A 21,069-nucleotide genomic window follows, 5' to 3' on the forward strand; every position below is an offset into this window, starting at 1 on the left:
CATTCTTAACTGCCCTAGGTTGATCCTTCAACCAATAAGCTGGTGAGACTGGATAAATGTTCTAGTTGCCCATCATTCAGGTGGAAAGACCTGGAATATTCTATAAGGTTCTTAGATATCTTGGTAGAAAGAAGCTCCTTGCCTAAGGTAGCATCCCAGTGCACTCTTCCATTGACTTTTCCTTCTTCATCCTCCCTACTCTCTCACTCTTTCTTCGTGAGCTCATCTCACAAATCATTGTCTCAGTCCCAGGAAATCTCCTAAGCTCTTGTCTCAGATTCTGCTTTCAGGGGAAACCAAACAAACGTAGCTACGCATAAGCTAATGTTATGGACCAAATGTTTGTATCTACCCCAAGTTCACATTGAAGCCCTAACTCCCAGTGTGGCTATATTTGGAGATAGAATCTCTGAGGAAGTAAATAAGGTTAAATGAAGTCATGTGGGTGGGGCCTCAATCCAATAGAACAATTTCTTTATAAGAAGAGGAACAGACAGCAGAGAACTCTCTCTCTCTCCCCTGGCTCACACACAGAGGAATATGAGGCCATGTGAATATGCAGCATTCCATTTTTGTTTTCCTGAGTCCCTATAGATTTGTCTTCATGGTTTTGACCAGAGTTTCACTTGTCCTTGGGCCGCTGCTAGACAGAATGCTATTTCATAGCCTCTCTCCATCCTCTTGGACCTGAGGAAAGTACACAGCCCTCACAAGGCTAAGAGATTTTGTTTTTAGCAACATTCATGATATAATTATAAGATACAAGAAGATTCATTTTACTGAATTTTTACTTCATAACCAGTAGTGTGTTTATGGTATTTTAAAGGCTCATTCCAGTTCACTTTTGTTCTCCCATCAGTTTTGACCTCACTACTTTTTTCTCTTCCATGAGGATGAAAATTGTTACATTAGCTCTTTATTCTCATGGAAGGTGTTTTTATATCCACTGTCATAGTTATTAAGGAAACTCTGAGATCACCCATCCATCGTGAGGTTTAGGTCAAATAGAATATCAGTAAGTCTTTATCTCTATTTCATCTCATCTCTAGTATTTTTCCTTCTAAACTCAACATCCTTGAATCAGCCCCTCCGTATCTCTCCTCTTGTGAATATCATGAGATCTGAATTTCATGCCACATGCTTTCCCTCAATACTTCTCGCATCATTCTCTACAGCAAAGGTTAAAATTGAGGAATCCTATCATTTTGCAGGCCTTCAGTTTTGATAAGGACTTTTAAATAAGTAATTTCATAGCCATATTCAGGATAAGAAGGAAATGGCTAATATCTATTATTATTATTAATTTTTTTTGGTGAGGAAGATTTGCCCTGAGCTAATAGCCAATGCCAGTCTTCATTTTCTCTCTCTCTCTTTTTTCATTGCTTGAAGATTAGCCCTGAGCTAACATCTGTACCAATCTTCCACTATTTTGTATGTGATGTGCTTCCACAGCATGGCTGATGAGCAGAGTATGTCTGTGCCTGAGATCTGAACCCACGAACTTGGGCCACCAAAGTGGAGCACACAGAAGTTTAACCACTTGGCCACAGGGCTGACCCCCTACTTCAGTTAACTTTAGCATTTTAACATGGAGATCTAAAATAATAATGCAACATACTGGATTATACGTAAATCATACTATACAATATTTATTGCTAGATGCCAGACGTTGTATTAAGGATTTTATTTACATTAAATATAACCTTCAAAATAACCTTTTAACATAGATGCTTTATTATTTCTATTTTACTGAGAAGAAACCAAAGTTCGGACAAGTAGAGTAACTTTTCTGTAATCTCAGAGACAGTAGATGGTGAAACCAGAATTTGAGTCTCTGATCATTTTAATAAATCCTGTTGCCTACTTCTACTTATAATGAAATAATTATGACAAAATAGTCATTTTTCAGTGATATTTGGTAAAATATCACAGATATTGGTAAAAATGTTTTGTTTGAGAAATCATTTGGTGACCTCTATTCACAGAAATGATTGATTCTGCTAATAGAGTATAAGCTTCTGCCAATTGGGAGCAGTGGACCTGCATTATCTAGTTTTCAGGTAAGGCTACCCTCAATGGGGAGATCAAGTCTGAGAGTCAGGCTCAGATTCCCGAACTGTAAAATAAGTTTTATCTTTCTATGATTTCAAAGTAGAATAAGAAGTTTATGAAACCTATGAAATATTATCCGTATCCGTTTAATTTTATTTTCATTGTACAGTTCTTGAAAATGAGATTTCTAAATGGCGTATGATTACAGATTACAGCAGTTCTTAACTCACATTCTCTGTGTTATTTGTAATTGATTTGCCGTGACCGTAGACACTCCCCTTTTTCTCCATGCCATAAGTTAAGCCTCTTCCTTTTTCTCTCAGACTTTGGTCTTTTTCATATTTAATGACACATGATTAGCACTTCCGCAGGACATTGTCTCATTTTGTTTTCTTTTTCCCCGAAAAGCTTCCAAGTGAAAGAAGGAAGGTGTCAGAGGCTAGGGAGGAGCCAATTTTCCTGGATCACAGAGCATATTTGGTGGCCTTGGGGAGTGAAGATGTTCCTACATGATTAACCAAGAAATGAGTTTCCTCTTTCTGCAAAGAACACTTTCCTCAGAGTACATCTCCAGTGTGGACACAAGAAAAACCAACACAGGTATTCATCCAACCAGCTAGAGAAACTACATAAACTTGTCAACAAATGGAATGACAAATATCACAAAGTTTTGCCACATCCTAGAGAAAAGTACAAGAGCACTAAATCCTGGTAATAAAAGCTTCTCAGAGGAGCCAGGTTAAGATTTCAATAAAAGATGTTTGTTTTTTCAGTAAGTAAAATTTGTTACTTAATTTATTCATATTCCAATGAATAGAATTATGGACTTAGAAGTACTGTTTTACATTATCTGGTCAAATCTTTTTGTTTTTTGATTTTAAATACATGATTAGATGAATACTATACCAAAATCCTGCAGCAAGTTAGAAGAGCAGAGACCACTTTTACAGAGTCAGATTTTTTGACAGTTTTAAACTTTCCCTTTGCATTTAATGTTTCTCTTGCCCATTGTTGCCAGCAGCAAAATTTCTTAGAAAGCCTCATGAGGGTTGTGTGCTTTCCTCAGGTACAAGAGGACAGAGGGAGGCTATGAAACAACTTTCTGTCTAGCAGTGGCCCAAGGACAAGTGAAACTCTGGTCAAAACCATCAAGATGAATCTACAGGGACTCAAGAAGTCAAAAATGGAACGGTTTCTTGTGTTTAAATTAAGATGTGCTACAGAGTCGTGGAAACTTGGGCTTTTATTTCCCCTTTTGACTTAATCTGACTGTTAAAATGTTGTTTTTACAGTGAACATGAACTGCTTATATAAAAATAAAAAAGGAGGTTGAAGAGAAAATATTTCCATTTTTACGCCGCAATAAAAATTACCGGTACTGGAGGTTTATAGAGTGAAAAGGGGGAGTTCCCAAGAGCACCTTCCCTAATAGACCTACAAACCTCACTTCCCAGACTTCTCCTCCTTTCTAGCCTCCTTCTACTCTGTCCCCTTTTCTTCTCCAGGGACCTGGAGCCCGGGGATTCCAGCTAGGGCAGCTTCTAACCTAGCCACAGAGGATGTTTTCTTGCCTCTAAATCCTCTTGTAATATAGTTTCTAACTAGAGTCTCAAGTCAGAAAATTACTTTCTCTACTTCACCGATATCTCTACTCTGTGCTCCGAACACATTCTGCATAATCCAGGACATTCTAGACTCGTGCATTTCATAGCACATATCTTACTGCATTCTAATTTTTTACTTGTCTGTTTCCTCCACTGGTCTATGACTTTTTGGAGGTTAAAGTGACTTTTATCATCTCTGTATTCTCACCATTTAGTACAGTGAACAACTCAGACAATGTATCATCAATGTTTTTTCAATTTGAAAGGAGGAAGGAAGGGAAGGATGGAAGAAGTGAGGATAAAGAGACAAAAGGGAGAGAACAAGCATTGTTATATATTGTGGTTATAGATCCTTCTATAGCTTCAGTAAACCCAACCTAGGAAGACAATAACATTAAAAAGTGTATGGTCACCATAAAATTTACAGTAGTGTGTTTGTGAGAAACCCATCTCCATATTGCAAAGCATGTATGTATAACATGGCCCCTGAAACCAGATCCGCTTGCAGTTTAGGGTGTACTAGAGCAATGCTTATTTAAATTTTAGGGCATTTTGATTTGAACTATTCTAACACTTTGGAAATGGATTAAATTTAAATATAGATTTTAATAAAAATTAACATGGAATAAATATTTTTGTTTATAGGGTCTAAAGCTTCTTGAAAATATCATTGCCCTTTAATGGGAGTTGAAAACAATTTTCACTAAAACTCATTTCCTGTACGCATGATACAGGTGGCATATCAAACTAAAGTAGTCACTCTAAAGGGTATTGTTCTTATTCTGTATCATTTACAAATTACCCAGTTTCCATCAATTCCATCATAAAGATGGTTACAAGTTATATTAACATGCCTGGTATCTGATAGAGTCTATTGACATTGAACTTTAAAGCAAAGGAGAGAGAAAGAGAGAGGGAGAGAGAGGAATTTCTTTTCAGGAAAAAAAAAATTACAAGATTTCCTCCATTTGCTGGTTCTTGCATTTTACTACTTTTGCAGTTGTGTTATTTTTAGCTTTAATTCTTTCCATTGCAACTTAAGCCTTTTTTCTTGTTCTCTCCTTGATGAAGATGGAAAGCAGCTGGCTGCCGACTACCTTTACCAACCCCCCCTTCCTCAAAACAATACAAAGCTCATTTTTTCCCATTCTCCACCTGATCTGATTGTTTTCCCAAGTCACCTGAAAGTGTAGTAAAAGAAAGCACTAGAAATTATACAGGCTTTTAATCAGTCTACCACGTACATGAATTTCTTTCACAGATTTTAATAATTTAGACTGTGTGGGATGACAGAGATTCCTCTGAATAAAACTATATACAGAGAGAAGAAGTAGACATATTTTCTGTACTCTACATTACTTTTGTTTAATTTTATTCATAAAAATTGTAGCTATAGTTTTAATTTGAGAAAAGGTTGAAAGCAACCCCTGTAAGGTTTTATTGATCATGTGTGTATACTTAAGCATCTTCTCATTGGTGAGAGGAAGGAAGAAGTGTGAATTGAAAAATCTTTATCTTCTAATAAAATGCCTTGATTTAAGCCCACTAATTGCTTAAGTTCTCACTAAGTCTGACCAGAAACGTTTACATTGAAAATGTGTGCAATTAAGAATCTGTTATGTTTTGTAATTACATAAAAAATAATCTTTTGAAAAGTGACCAATACCTACATTTCTGAAAATAAATTAATTAATGCAACCATGGAATATGATTGTTCATCTGAACATGAAAAAGTGTTGTCCTGTCTCATCACATGTCAAACATTCTCCAGGGTTATTTTTCGAATGCTTCACCATCATTAACTTGAGCATCATTGTCCTACACCTGGACTCTTTCACTAGCTTAGATACCAGCATTTACTAGAGCGCTCTAACCAGATGCAGCAAGTAGCAAAGATGTCACATGCCATGTGGGACTGTAATATAGTGCACCTGACAACTGGCAGAGCCCTTGGAAACGAGGCTTAATGGTTAAATGAGTGCAATTAAGTGTGCTGTTCCATCTTTGCTGTCCCAGAGTATGAGGGTGCTTAATGTAACTCGTCAGCCCCGTTCCAAGTTCCAGACACTTAGAAACTGAATGAGCATAAATAGCAAAAGCCACAGTAAATCAGTTGCACAAAAGAATTTATAAATAGAAAAAACGATAAGCAATTTTGGTCTGCTGGTTTCTTTTCAGTAACGCAGCTTAGCGTTATATAGTGTAGTAGTGCTAGAATCATTTCCAATTCAACCCATTTAACTTTGCTATATTACAAGTTCATAAAAACGCTATCTCCCTTTTCTAGAACAAACTAACCATTTGTAAGCCATACCGTCTCAGGGAAGCCAGTGATGTCTTTCAATTCCCCTGCCAAACTCAAAACAAGATTGTTAAATTCAGGTTAAGAAATAGTTCTGCACTGAACTATGTTGCAAGTCTATCCAACAGTGATTTTGAAACAATCAATAGTACAGAGAGCCGAAAGTCCAAGATTACTGAAATTGCCCATTTGGACAATCAGGACAAACAGAGCTGGAACATCATTCTGTGCTTCTCTGATCAATTGTTGTGCTCAAGAAGACAAAAAGAGAGGAAAATATAAACTTCCTCAACTCATAGTCAATAAAACTGTAATTTTAACTTCAACAGAAAAAAAAGTAACATCCCAACTTGGTAAACAGAAAGGAAGATTTCAGACGAGAGGCCACGTGAACCACCTTGAAGAGGTCCAAAGAAAAGATTTAAGATCATCTGTGCAAAAGACAGCAAGCGGGGACAGAATAAAAGTGATTAACCAGCATGAGTTCAAGTCTTTCCACTACAGAACACAGAAAGCATTCTCTTGCTCTAAAATTCTTCAGCACGCCAGAAAATTACTTCTTTAAAAGAAAACAGTAAAAGAAATTCTATCATGATTCTCAGTTTTAACAAAATTTAAAACCCCAAAATGTGCTATACTAATGGAATAATATGAATGAGTCAGTGGGCCAAATTTACAATGCTAAGATTGGAACAGACATTTTAGATTGACTAGGTTTTACCTGAAAGTTTACTTGCCTATAAAATTATATGTATTATTAAAGAAGCTAAAGTAAAATTGAATTTAAAACTAAAGGAAAGAAATTAATGCTATCCATTAGCTAGATTCCAAAGAAGTCCCATAAACTTTATTACAGTATGATTTTTATATATTGTCTAATGATATTTCTATGGCATTTTACAATGTGTCTCACAAGGAAAGTTAGCAATAAACAAAAACGAAGAACGTAAGTGTATCTGATACATGGAAGCAGAAACAAAGCACACAATGAGGTCTCTGAGATGCAAACGTGTGTGGAGCCTGCTGGAGCAGATGGCCCAGTTGATGAGAATTTCAGACAGTTTACAGCCAGACTTTAGGTCCAAAGTCAGCTCATTGAAAATAAAAAAGCCACCAACCTGAGACAGCTCGACAAAGAAGTAAAAATGTATCAAGTTCCAGCCATTGGTAATTGGGTTCATAGAGGGCAGTTTGGGTGAAAACTTGAGCTTTCATGTTTTTATTTCTGAAAATAAACCTGAAAAGTCAGATACACCAGGAAGACTATGATAATTTAAAGATTTAGGTTTATCATAATGATCAATCCTTCTTTCCATTCATAAAATGTAAATTGGTCACTCAGCAAACATAGCACTGCACAAATTTTATCCCCATATTATTAAGTAAGAGAGGGGACTTTTCTTTCTTGTTACACATTAATTAATGAAATGGATAACAGTCGGCATATGGCATATGGTGCTCCTTTCACACCACTGTGAGCCATGCCACAGAATGCTACATCACCCTTCGAAGAATTTCCTCCTTCTCCTCTTCCCCATATGGCATTCAATTCTAAAATAGATTTATCTGCACGCACTCGGTGTCTCTACTCAATATTCCATAGTTTGGAATTAGTGTGGCTGAAAAGATGAGAGCAAGTTCATATAAACCTTTAGCTCCTAGTTGGGTCTATGGATGAGGGATCTCATCCACAGGTATGTATTTCCACAGAATGTGTGATTTCCACAGAATTCAACTGAAAACTAAACTCACTTATCTGCCTTGATAGCTAACACTGCATGACAACAGAAAAATTAAGATTAATTATTTAGGTCTAATCAAACTGTTTAATTCAACTCTCTTACCTGTTCAGAAGTTTGACCTAAGAAATGTGAGGAGATGAAGAGGCAGATCAAAGTTTGGCACAGGGAATTTTGTCATGACTTCCAATATAGAATTACATTGCAAACGCCAAGGCTCCATAGTGGAGATTTATGAAGTGAGTTAAACAATAGAGTGTCATTAGTGCTGACTGACAGCCTGATACTCCTTTTCACGCGTGATGCTTGATTAAAGACATGTTGTTTGATTAAAGACATTTGCCTAAGTTATACAGTAAAATATGTTTTGTCCATAAACACAAAGGTAGAAATTTTGCCGGTAATCTTTTGTGATTCTAAATTCTAAAGGTTAGAGGAAAGACTTGGTCTGAAAATTCCCCACTGCTGGGGGTCTCATATTAATGAGAATGGGGCGATGGGTTTTGGGGGTTATTGTCCCCTCCTTTAGTTGTCTACATCTGCCAAGAAATTTAATGGACATCCTTTCCCCTGTTTAACATAATAATAATAAATTTCCTCTGATATGCCAAATAACTGTAGGCCATTCTCGCTCTCTTTTTTTGATAGACTTTATTTCTTAGGGAAGTTTTAGATTCACAGAAAAATTGAGCAGAAAGAGTTCCCAGGACAAAGAGTTCCCATATACCCCTGCTGCCCCTACACATGTGTGGTCTCCCCCATTATTAAAATCCCCCACCAGAGTGGCACTTTTGCTACTGTTGATGAACCTACGTTAGTATATCATTATTACCCAAAGTCCATAGTTTACATTACAGTTCCTTCTTGGTGTTGCACATTCTATGGCTTTGGACAAATGTGTAATGACATGTATCAACAATTATAGTTTCATACAGAGCAGGGTCACTGCCCTAAAAATCCTCTGTGATCCTCCTACTCACCCCTCCCTGCTCCCTAACCCCTGCAACCACTGATATTTTTACTGTGTCCATAGTTGTGTCTTTTCCAGAACGTCACACAGTTGGAATCATACAGTATGTTCCATTTTCAGCTTGACTTTTTTCACTGAGTGATACAGTCAGCCCTCTGTATCCACGCGTTCCGCTTCTGTGAATTCAACCAATTGTGGATCAAAAGGCCTATGATGGTTGCATCTGCACTAAACTTTCGCAGACTTTTTTTTCTCATCATTATTCCCTAAACAATACAGTCTAACAACTACTTATGTAGCATTTTCATTGTATTAGGTATTATAAGTAATCTACAGATGATTTAAAGTGTACAGAAGGATGTGCATAGGTTATAGGCAAACACTAAGCCATTTTATGTAAGGGACTTGAGCACCTGCAGATTTTGTATTTGCGGGTGTCCTGAAACCAATACCAGTAGATACCAAGTGATGATTGTATGCATTTAAGGTTTCTCCATGTCTTTTCATGGCTTGATAGCTCACTTCTTTTTAGTGCTGAATCATATCCCATTGTCTGGATGTACCAGTTTATTTATCCATTCACCTACTGAAGGACCTCTTGGTTCCTTCTAAGTTTTGACAATTATGAATAAAGCTGCCATAAACATCTGTGTATAGATCTTTGTGTGGGCATAGGTCTTAAACTCCTTTGGGTAAATATCATGGAGGGCAGTTGCTGGATTGCGTGGTCAGAGTAAATTTGGTTTTGTAAGAAACCTCCAAAATGTCTTCCAAAGTGGCTGTACCATTATGCTTTCCCATCAGCAGTGAATGAGAGTTCCTATTCCTCCACATCCTCACCAGCATTTGGTGTCATCAATGTTCTGGATTTTGGCCACTCTAATCGGTATGTAATGTATCTCTTTGTTGTTTAATTTGCATTTCCCTGATGAAATATGGCATGGAGTATCTCCATAGGCCATTCTTAATGGTGAATTGAAATATTATTTATGCTTGCAGTACACATTTCTGTCTCTCAGTTGGGTCAAAAACATTTTTAGGATTCTCCAGATATTACGTATTTTATCTTTCCTGGTAGAAGACAAAAATAATTTGTCTAACTCATTTATGCTTACATAACAATTTGTACATAATTCTGTTTACCTATCATATTAAATTAGTATTATTTACTTAACGGCAATTCTACTGTTTTCCCTAGTAGATTATGTACTCTAAGAGGTCAGGATTCATATATATTTACTTTTGTATTCTGACTGTATATAGTGCAATCAGTGCTCACAAACATTTTTAAATGAATGATCATTATATATTACAGGTGTACATATTAGTGATAATATAGGAAGTTTTATAAATATAAATGGAAAATTTGCTTTATGTTTTTGCTGAGGAAGATTCTCTCTGAGCTAACATCCATACCAATCTTCCTCTACTTTTTAGTATGTGGGCCACCAGCACAGCATGGCTGCTAACAGAGTGGTGTAGGTCCGTGCCTGGGAACTGAACCTTGGCCGCCAAAGCAGAGCGCACTGAACTTAACCACTAGGCCAGTGGGGCTGACCCTGGAAAAATGTTTCAAACTAAGATTATCTCACTTGTTTTCTATTATTTACTTTTTATTATGACTAAAGATTAAAACTTACAAGAAAGGAAATATGAAATAAGAAGCAAAATGAATTACCCAAGAAATTTCATATTATGTGTTAAGAAGCAGGAAATACAGTCCTTAATATACAAAAAGATCTTAACATATGTACCTATAGAATTATAGCAAACCTCAAATTGAAATACTTTTAAAAGGATAGAATATTGCTACCAATTAGTATGGCCTTTAGAAAGGAAGGCACACTATTCATTCATTCCTTGACATATTCATTCATTCATTGTCCAAGTACATACAAAAAATACAAAATGAAATAGAGCCATTGTCCATATCATGTCCTAAAACTTAGCATTTGGGCTAAAAACTGAAGATACTAAAAGGAAGTGCTAAGAAAGCTTGCAAAGAAAGCTACCTTTCACCTAGGCAGAGCAAGGGAGACTTCGTAGAAAGTAGCAGAAAGTGTGGGTATCCCTTAGAGGTCTCTGCTTCTGGTGAAAACAGTGATAGTGTTTAAAAGTAGTTTTGTTTGTTTGTTTGTTTGTTTTTGTTTTATTACACACACTCCTTGAAATGTCATTCTAAAAATAGAATTAAAATGCCAAGGGCTTGAAATAATTTTAGTTAGGAAACAGGCCAGGCAAGTAATAACTCAGCTTATTTTAGGAAAAATTTGAACAGGTTAATAAGCCCTTCTAGGAAGTGATTAATAGCTTATATTAAATCAGTGGATCTACATCAAGGAGAATGATTGACCTCAGTCCTGGAGAGCAGAAGAAGACATATGCCAAATTCTTCCTGATTTAGTGAAATACGGTAACAGAAATAGAGTAGAAATAGCCGCTCATTTGAGCATTTAGAGATTGTATATTTGGTAAATGAATTCGAATTTTTATCAGTAAATACTTTCCAGAACCAAACTATGCATTTGATGATAATTATATAACATTGTGATCATATTTGAGGTGTTTAACAAATGACCTTGCAACACTGAAAAGGAAATTTGATTCAGTCCAGTGATTTAGTCCACTATCAGCTGGAATGCTCTAAATCCGTCCTTGACCATATTTTAGCCATAATATAAAATTATGTTTGTTTCTACCTCACTTTATTCCAGGTTTATTTGAGATAATAGAAACAATTGAACTCAAAACAAAAATATTTATAATTGGAAAGTGAGAGCATCTTTGGAAGGGACAATAGGAACAGAAAAATTTTGATAAAATAGAATAAGGAATGTACACAAAATGCATGCCATAAAGTCTTGTGAAACAGTGAGATGTGGGCTATGAATTTGCCTTTGAGCTTCATAGCAACCAACCTAAAAAGGATATGTGAATTATTTACATGATTCACAATGTCCATAAGGCAAAAATCAATTATTCAGAGAGTCATTGGTAATCTTGATAATGAAACCACAGACATATTTCTTCCCTATGTTCTGATATCTCTATGTGATATGATACAATCTGCTGAAACATTTCTGTAACAGACCCAATATTGTGTTTCACAAAGTTGTCATGCATTTTTCCATGTATACTAATCATATAATGCTAAAGTTTCAGGCAGAAAAAATTATTTCACCCGGGTATGAAAATTCCCTGTGAAGCAGTTTAATCCAAGAATAAAATTAGGCTATCTACAAAAGTTGATTTTTACCTGTGCATCTTTCTAGTATGTTCCATGATTGCTAGTTCTCACACTTGCACTTTTGAGAACTATTAGACATTAGAGAGTTTGAGATTACACTCCCTGACAAATTCCAGAAAAATTCCAAGCAATTTGAAGACCAAGTGGAAAGTAGATGCAAAGTTACGTTGTGTACATTAGAAGAATAACCTGGATTATAGACCTCTAGAAAAAGAAGATAAGAGAAACATTCATGGGCATGATCAATATTTCCCCCCCAAAATATAGAGTTTTCTCCAACACAGAAGGAAATGAGTGTTTGAGTTTCCAAAGTTCTATACCAGTAAGCATGAACAGTATATTTTCATGGAAAAAATTTAAGTGAGCATTGCAAAGCTTCCTTGTAATCACAATAAAATGTTAATAAATATATCAAACTTTGGATGCTACAATTTAGTGTTGAAGCCTTGAAGAAAACAGAATTTTGAGCCCAACACCCTAATTAATGAGTTAGCTTGCCAAATAATTTCAACTGTAAGGGAAATTATCAAAGAGATGACTTTAGTTTTTGTCCAATTGTTTATTAAAATATTTTATTTATATCAATAAAATCACGTCCTTTGCATATAAAATGCTTACTACATATTAATTCAACATTCGATTAATGAATATTTGTAGATTGATAATAGTAATCTTTTTTTTCCTGCTTTTTTTTTCTCCCAAAATCCCCCAAGTACATAGTTGTATACCTTAGTTGTGGGTCCTTCTAGCTGTGGCATGTGGGACGCTGCCTCAACATCGCCTAACAGTGCCGTGTCCGCGCCCAGGATCCAAACCCTAGGCCGCAGAAGCAGAGCGTGCCAACTTAACCACTCGGCCACGGGGCCAGCCCCATATAATAATAGTAAGCTAATAGCTACTATTTGTTATAGTTTTATAATGTGCCAGAGAGGTACTATTCTAAGCACCGTACAAATATTAAATAACTTAATCTTTACAACTACTCTATGGAATAGGTACTATTTTTAACTTCAGTTAAAAGATGAGGAAACTAAGGCACAGACTGGCTAAGTCACTCGGCCAAGGTCACACGGTTGCTAAGTGGCTGAGCTAGAATTTAAACCCAGACATTCTAAATCTAAAGCATATATTCAGAACCAATTCAAACCACAGCAGCAGATGCGGAAGACATCTTGATGAGCAAGACAGACGTGACCTGTACCCTCACAGAGCGAAGGGGGAAGGAATTGTATTGAACAAGTACCTGCAATGAAGATGTGTTTGATGTAGGCACTCACAGTAGGGGAACTAACTTAATCTTTAAAAAAAAGAAAAAAGGAACAAGGAGGCCTGAAAAAATGGATAGGAGCTTTCCAGGAAAAGTGGGGAAGGGGAAAGAACCTTCCATGAAGAGAAAACTGCATTTGCAAAATCCTATGATTCTATGAATTTATATTTAATAATATGGGGTTATCTTTGTCAGTACTGTATATATAGGATGGTGATCTCTATATTGACCAAAGTAATAGATTTATGACCCTGTCTTTCACTTCCTACTTCTTCCAGATATAAAGTTTAAGTCTGCAGAGTTTTTAAATTACATAACTCTTGCTTGAAAATATTGTAAATTATACAGCAGCATAAATTATCCTGTGGCAAGTTTGGTACTTCTGATATTATCATTAACATCACAATGCTTAAGTGATGAAGCATGCACTGCTAAATGCCCGGCATATTTACTTCATCAGAAAATATATAAGTTTTCACTTCAAAATATAAAGTATTCTATTACCTAATATAGTTGCAAGACCCAGACAGCAAAGATACACACAATAATATTTTCAACCCAAGTTGAACACAAAGAATGAGAATTAGTCTCAAAAGCAAGTGACCTTGTCCACTTGGGAGAACATTTCATGCAACACAGTGCAAGTTGCACAGTTATAAAACCAGAGGTGTCATTTCTACAACGTGAATTTTGAAAGGAAAGGGCATTTTAAAGACACACCCCCAGCCCCCTTGTCTGCCATAAGCTGGGTAGCTCAGCAGTACAGAATCAATGATCTGTACTAATACCACAAATCATTGGCATGGGAGGAAAAATAGAAACTCAGAGACTTCAAGGCTTTGCAGTTGTAAATAATAGCATTGATAAAGGAGAAAAAGAATAGCAAAAGATAATGATTTAAAAGGTAATTTTTTTTTTGTACTCATAAAATGGGTATCTCTATTTTAGGATTTCTAGTTAATACATGGTTCAAGAAATGACTCAATCTTGTTTCATGTTAGCATTTAGTAATGTCTACTAGCAAATGTTTTGCATTTTCTTAGAAATTCATGGTTTAACAATAAAACGAGAAATTCACCTTGTTTCCATGTGTCTTCCACTTGCAAATGCACTAGATTTAATTGTACTTGTCATGTGAATCAAGTACATCACAGAATATCATTCCAAATAAAAATTTAGCCTTTCCAACTGGATGGAATTCTAGCTTTCATGGAATTTTAACTTTTTTTAATCAATTTTATATATTTATTTTGTGTGTGTGTGACAAAGATTGGCCCTGAGCCAACATCTGTGCCAATCTTCCTCCACTTTGCACGTGGGACGCTGCCACAGCATGGCTTGATGAGCGGTGAGTAGGTCTGCACCGGGGATCCAAACCTGCAAACCCTGGGCCCCCGAAGCAGAGCACACAAATTTAACCACTATGCCACTGGGTCAGCCCAAATCAATTTTTTTTTAATATCAAAAGATTTTTGTACTCTGGTTAATTTGTTTTTTATACTTATAGAATACTAAAATATAACGTCTACATAACTATTGCCAGATTTGTCTTTCAAGAGGCACTGATATTTTATGATTTCATGAAACATGCTCTATTTTTCAATGTGTGAAGGATAAAAGTCTTTTATTCTGTCTTTCCTTCCCAATCCTCTGCTTCCCTTGATGCTACACACTCAAGAGTGACTCTTGATGATTGGTTAATGAACAATCCTAAGCGATACTAAAATCAAATTGGGAAAGAAATGGGAAGAAATACACAACATCAGTTCCCAGCTAATTCCACACCTTAAATTTTGCCCATTGTAGCCATAATCATGAGCTCTGCCCCCTAATTTTTATGACCTCTGTTTATATTTGCCACAATAGAAATGAGCAAAACCATGTCTTAATTTTGGCTACCTATGAAGGAATTCGTTCCAGTTAGAAAATACTCATTATTATTCAACACTGTTATCATAACAAATATTTTTTGAAGGATAAAACTATAACATCATGAGTAATGAGAGGAAACAGAAAACACAAGCTATCATCTGGCCAAGCTCAATTCAACCAGTGACAATGTTAATGCATCAATTCCTCTAATGAAGAAAGTGGTCACCAGAAGTGTCACATAGAGAGAAATACGTGATTAATTGACAGGTACTGTGATAGAAGAAAATAATAATGTTGGAGATTATGAAGTAACTCTTTTGAATGGCAGTTTATCAATGATTGTAAGAATCATAAATTATTCCAACGCTTATTCTGAGAAATCTCTCATCTTGTCATAAGGGAAAAATTCAAAATAAGAAATTAAAATAATTTAGGTAAAAGGCTCTTTTAACACTGTGTTTTATGACAGAAGTGGTTTTTAAAAAACTTAATATATAAAAATGGACACATTAAGTCATAGTTATGTGATAGTTTAAGCAACCATGAACATGACAAGTATTGTGACTATGAAAAAAACATGAGGCAACAGTTTATGAAATAATTTATGTAAGATAATTAAAAATCACAATTTTATAGCCACTGTCATTGGAACTATGAAAAAGATATATAGAGAGACAGAGATAGATATAGAAATATAGATATATAGATATATCCGATAAGGTACAGATAAATGTAAATCATTGGATTGATAGCAGTAATTTTATTTATTGTTAAATATTTATGAAATATTGATTTAATATTTCATTGAGAACTATAAAAAATACAAGTTATACTTGGAGTTTTTAAATATTGATGGTCAACATGAAATATTTTTCTTTTAGTTTAAATTAATTTTGCTCTAATTACTTATATACACACATACATATAAATATATATTTACAGATTAGTATAAACTTTCATCCTTTCTTCACTAGAATATAAATCCCCAGGGTGAGAATTCTTCTCTGTTGTGTTCACCGATCTATCAAAAACATCCAGAATAGTGTCTGGCACATAGTAAATTTTATTAAATATCTGTTTGATGAGTGAATGGATCATTTTAAGTAATTTTGAACAGCTCTGTCAGAATTCATATGTTCATATGTCCATATGTGAATATGCTATTCTTAGAGTAAAACTCCAGTCTCCCTATTTTTTAATTAATAGTTTGGATTTTTATTGTATTGTATGAAAAAGAAAAAACATGTGGGTGCAATTGAATTCTTTGACAACACAGACATTGTAGTGATAAAGTTTTTATGGCAAGTAGAAATTTATAAACTATGTGCTACATAAACAGAACATTACCCAGTGTATTTCCAAATATTTAAGTATGTACATGACTGGAATCAAGTCTTAGGAAAGAAACTACCAAGAAAATGACTGGAACCAGACAGAAGCCTTGGTCCACAATAGAATTCCAAGACAGGACAAATAAAGCGTATTCCTAGACAGCATAACAAACGAGTATTTAATCTTGTCTCCCTGCTAATTTTGAAATATGATGCTTACATTTATGTTAGGGGAATATATTAGCAAAAAAACACGAATCAATCTAGGCCTGTGAGTAATGATATTCTGCCTAAAGTTCTACCAGAAATCCCATTACCTACATGTCTTGAGTCATTTGTTCATAGGCAACAAAGAATTCAGTCCGGTAGATGCCACATACATTGCAACCAACCTTATCAGAAGACAACTTCTTTGTTACAATATATACATATGCTTCTCTGGGCCACTAATTTTACACTGTCTTTCATACATATTTGCTTAATGTTAGCAATATAATTGTAGGTTTTAATCTTTTATAACGTGTAATGAGTTGAATTTCTATTCTTTAGAAATAGAATTATTGAAGATGGAATTAGTTAGGATAAGGTCATATTGAAGTAGGGTGGGCCCCTAATCCAACATATTTGATGTCCTTCTAAGAAGATGATACGAAGACATAAAGAAAAAATTCCAGGTGAAGATGGAGGCAGAGAATGGAGTCATGCTGCCACAAGCCAAGGATTTCCTAGAATTACCAGGATCTTGAAGAGACAAGGAAGGATGTTCACTGGAGGCTTCAGAGGGAACCTGGCCCTGCTGATACTGTAATTTCAGACTTCCAGCTTCCAGAATTGTGAGAGAATAAATTTCTGCTGTTTGAAGACATCTAGTTTGTGTTACTTTGTTATGGCAGACCTAGGAACCCAGTACAGCCCTAGGAAACTATTAAATTGGATAACGCCATATAAACAGCATTGAGCTTAAACACATGAGTTTCAGTCTTGGCTCTACCATCTTCCTGGGATACTAAGCCAGAAAGTCTTAACCTGTCAGTGTAAACATTATGTCCGTTGTAGTAATATTTGCCTCTCTTCTTCCCTCTTTCCTCCATTGAGATATTGTGTACTGAGAGCGCTATTATAAGAGCCAAAGAACAAATCCAACCTTTCCTTGAGTTCCCATTATATTTATAAAATCACACCAGGTACTACAATGATTTGTACTTGATACAAACAGAATGTAAACTGATCTCAGAGAATTAAAATGCTCTGAAAGAAGAGTGAGTTTCAAATGCTTAATGCTAACTAAATTTTCAATTTTCCCATTCACGCTAGTTCAAAGAAAACCAATGGTATCTTTTGAACGCATATATGTATGAACAGTAGACATACTACACACAGATAAGAGTGGTAGATGAAAGCCAAATAGGAATACAAGAAAACATAATGGGCATTCCCTGAGTAACAGAGCACATGCGTTCCATGGAAACGAAAAGAACAGGTCAGATGAGCAGTCCGTTGGGAACCACAATCACTGCCCAGAGACTGTCAGCTAGCCACAAAGTTACTGACAGTAAGGTTTTAATATGTCAATAAATTAAATGCTTGTCCTTTTGCACCCCATGCCCCAGAGTTTTCTAGCAAATTTGACCACATGGGGGTCTTTTTGACAGCCCTTTACTGTTTTGGTCCAGGTGTATTGACAGCCTGTATTAATTTCTTGAATAGCACAGAAGAGCAATATATGGACTAACCAGAGAAAAAGTAAAGTATATAGACAGCTTCAACCCAGTGTCTGAAGATGGAAATTGAGATAATTACGTTGACCTTTCTCTTGGAGGTTCTGGGAAGAATGAGATCTTTAGAAAATCTATATTAACCCATCTAAAACACAACCAAAAAAAAATCTCTAAATTTTTTATCAACCTGAAATTTCACTTGGTTTTTCCAAACTTCCTAGAATTACAGCAATGATATATTCAGAGAAATGTAATCTTTTGAATTGTAATTTCTACCTTTATTCCTTTCCCACAATTTTAGTTTCTTTCAAACCCTGTTCCTATGAGTTCATTGTAATTAGCAGGGTTAATAGCATGCTAACAATTGTAATTAAATTAAAGCAGAGAGCGTATGTGTATGTTGAACTTTCATATGATATTCTAGGAACTTTTCTGATCCTAACGAACACTAATTGTGGTTTTCACAGCATTGCAAAAAATTTGGAAAACCTTAACTGTACCAGCTACTTTCTGTAAGGAGAGGATACACAGGTATTTGTGGGGTCATTGAGCATTGTTAAACTCTCTTTTCATCTAGATCGAAACATTTCCTCTGATCTGTGTTTTCTGTAGAGGTGTTTGCTTTTTATGGCACAGCCAAAATTCCCACCAAATTAATCAAATTTTGAAAAATGGTCTAGAACCTTTTGGAAAGAAAGTTGTTGAACTTAAGACTTCACACCTAAGTTTTGGATTAGGATAGGTAATCTACCTTCCTTTTTCTAGCTTCCTGCCTGCAGAGTTTGTTTAGTCAACAGCCTGTGGCTTTCTAATAATGTGAAGCATCTTCAAAAGACTTGGAAAGACTAACAAATAATTTGACAATAGTAGTAACAAATATTTATTGTGCCCCACTAAGCTTGTATCTCAAAAATCTGTACTCATGGAGGGTTTTCTAGGAATCAACATCCACCCCTAGGCACACACATAAAAGTGTGGCTGATCATTCCATCAGCTCAGATGAAATTTTCTCTAGAAATTGAGGCACAGTTGATTCAGACATGTAAATGATCATCATTATTTACATGCTCAACCACTATAATGCTTCAACACAGTGTTGTTAATATGAACTTCATCTGATGCCCATACTTTGAACCCAATCATTTCTCATAGAAATTCTTTTGTAGTTTAAAATGTTTATAAGTAACATCACACACACACACACACACACACACACATGCTGTGTCTTTAATGCAATCTACTTCTATCAAGAGATTTACTAGAGACCTAAAAAAATCTCTGAAGTGACTAAAAATCCCAACAGCAGAGGTCCATTTTATAAATTCATTTTAAGAAAAGGAACACTCTAAAAGCCATTACAGAATTAGAAAGAAAATTTTGATTATTGATTATCAATGATTATCAATGATTATCTTCTGGGGAACTATGATGATGAGTAAAGACAAAGAAGATGGGAAAGAAAAAAAGAAACTAGAGATAGAGAGAGGAAAAGACAAAACATGGGGAAAAAGAGAAACAATCCTGCCTCACATCATTTATATATTTTTGCACTAAAAAGCCAATCTCATGATGACATCAAATATCCATTCATCCCTCTTGTAGTCACTGTCACACGTCCACTCCTTTCCAGTTCTGTCTGCTGAGCCTGGGCTGCTCTGAGGCTAAGCGATACATGCTTCCATGAGTCAACTTGAATCAGGGCATCAGGAAAGATATTGGACGCACCATTGTCTTTATCTTCCAGAAGAGAGCTAAATGCTTCCTCTAGAAATATATATAAGAATTTGCTGGAGTTCCTTTATGTTGTTGAACTCCTGGCTACTAACACCTGATTGTCTCCTTTTTGAGGTCTGGCAAAGACTTATCAATATCTTTCCTGAAAAACAAGGGAAAGTATCTAAAAGGCTAACTAGGCATCTAGATCTACAATGCCTGTAGAAAATCTACGCATATGAGAAGGCGTCGCATTTAGCAGTGTTTTCTGTGTGTGGCTTTCAAGTTTTGCACTTTGTCTAAAGCCACGAGGACTGGTGATGCTGGTTTTTTTCTGTTTATGTAATGCTCACACACGGAGGGCTGTTAGTAAAACTCTCCTGCTCTCTGCAGGATGCCGTTCCCCTCTGCAATTGCTTTTTTTTTTATCACTGTCCTTGAGAAATAACATTAGCTGTCACCCCTCACATGAAAGAGGTGGAAGAAAGAAAACCTGCCTCCTTTTCTGGTAGAGTCTGTTTCCTTTCAGGGTTTCCCAGATCATGTTTATGTATTTTCTCTGCTTCTCTGATCCTTTGTGGAGGTCTTGCCCTCCTCACTGTTTTCATTTTTATCCATTTCACTTCCCAGTTTCTCTTTTCCATTAGAATCTTTATTTCATAAGACTGTTTCATTCACCTTATCTCACATGTCGACATGGGAGTTTCCAATCGCAGACACCCCATTTTCTCCCTCCACTCTGCAGGCTTCCATTTGATGATAAAATTTTGACAGTTTCAAAGAGTTTTTAAACCAATACATCTATTTCTGTGCTACACACACTCTGTACCCAGGATCCCTGTCTCTCATGATGATGTGCTATAATTTATGAGGGCATACTGTGTGGAGATTTCGCAGAGGCTCAAACGTTAGACATGCCTTTTTCTTCCAAGTGAGTGAATGATAATTAACTCTCAGAGAACTAAGATTTGGAACTAAGGAGGGAGTTTGTTTCACGTGAATAACTTAAGCCAAAAAGGAAAAAGAGAACCAACATAAAACCTCACTCTCAAGAAACATTAAATTTTAACAGTTTGTAGAAGCAAAAGGCTCAAGTCCACCTGAAAGCATGGTGTCTGTTGCCAAGCAACCTAATTGCCACAGTTTCCTTTATATATATATATATATTTGTGTACACATAGATATAAACATATATATTTATGTATGTATATATATTTTTTTCTGCCTTTAGAGATAGAAGGCAAATTATTAAGT

The sequence above is a fragment of the Equus quagga genome, chromosome 11, assembly GCF_021613505.1.
Source record: "Equus quagga isolate Etosha38 chromosome 11, UCLA_HA_Equagga_1.0, whole genome shotgun sequence".
Classification (NCBI taxonomy): Eukaryota; Metazoa; Chordata; class Mammalia; order Perissodactyla; family Equidae; genus Equus; species Equus quagga.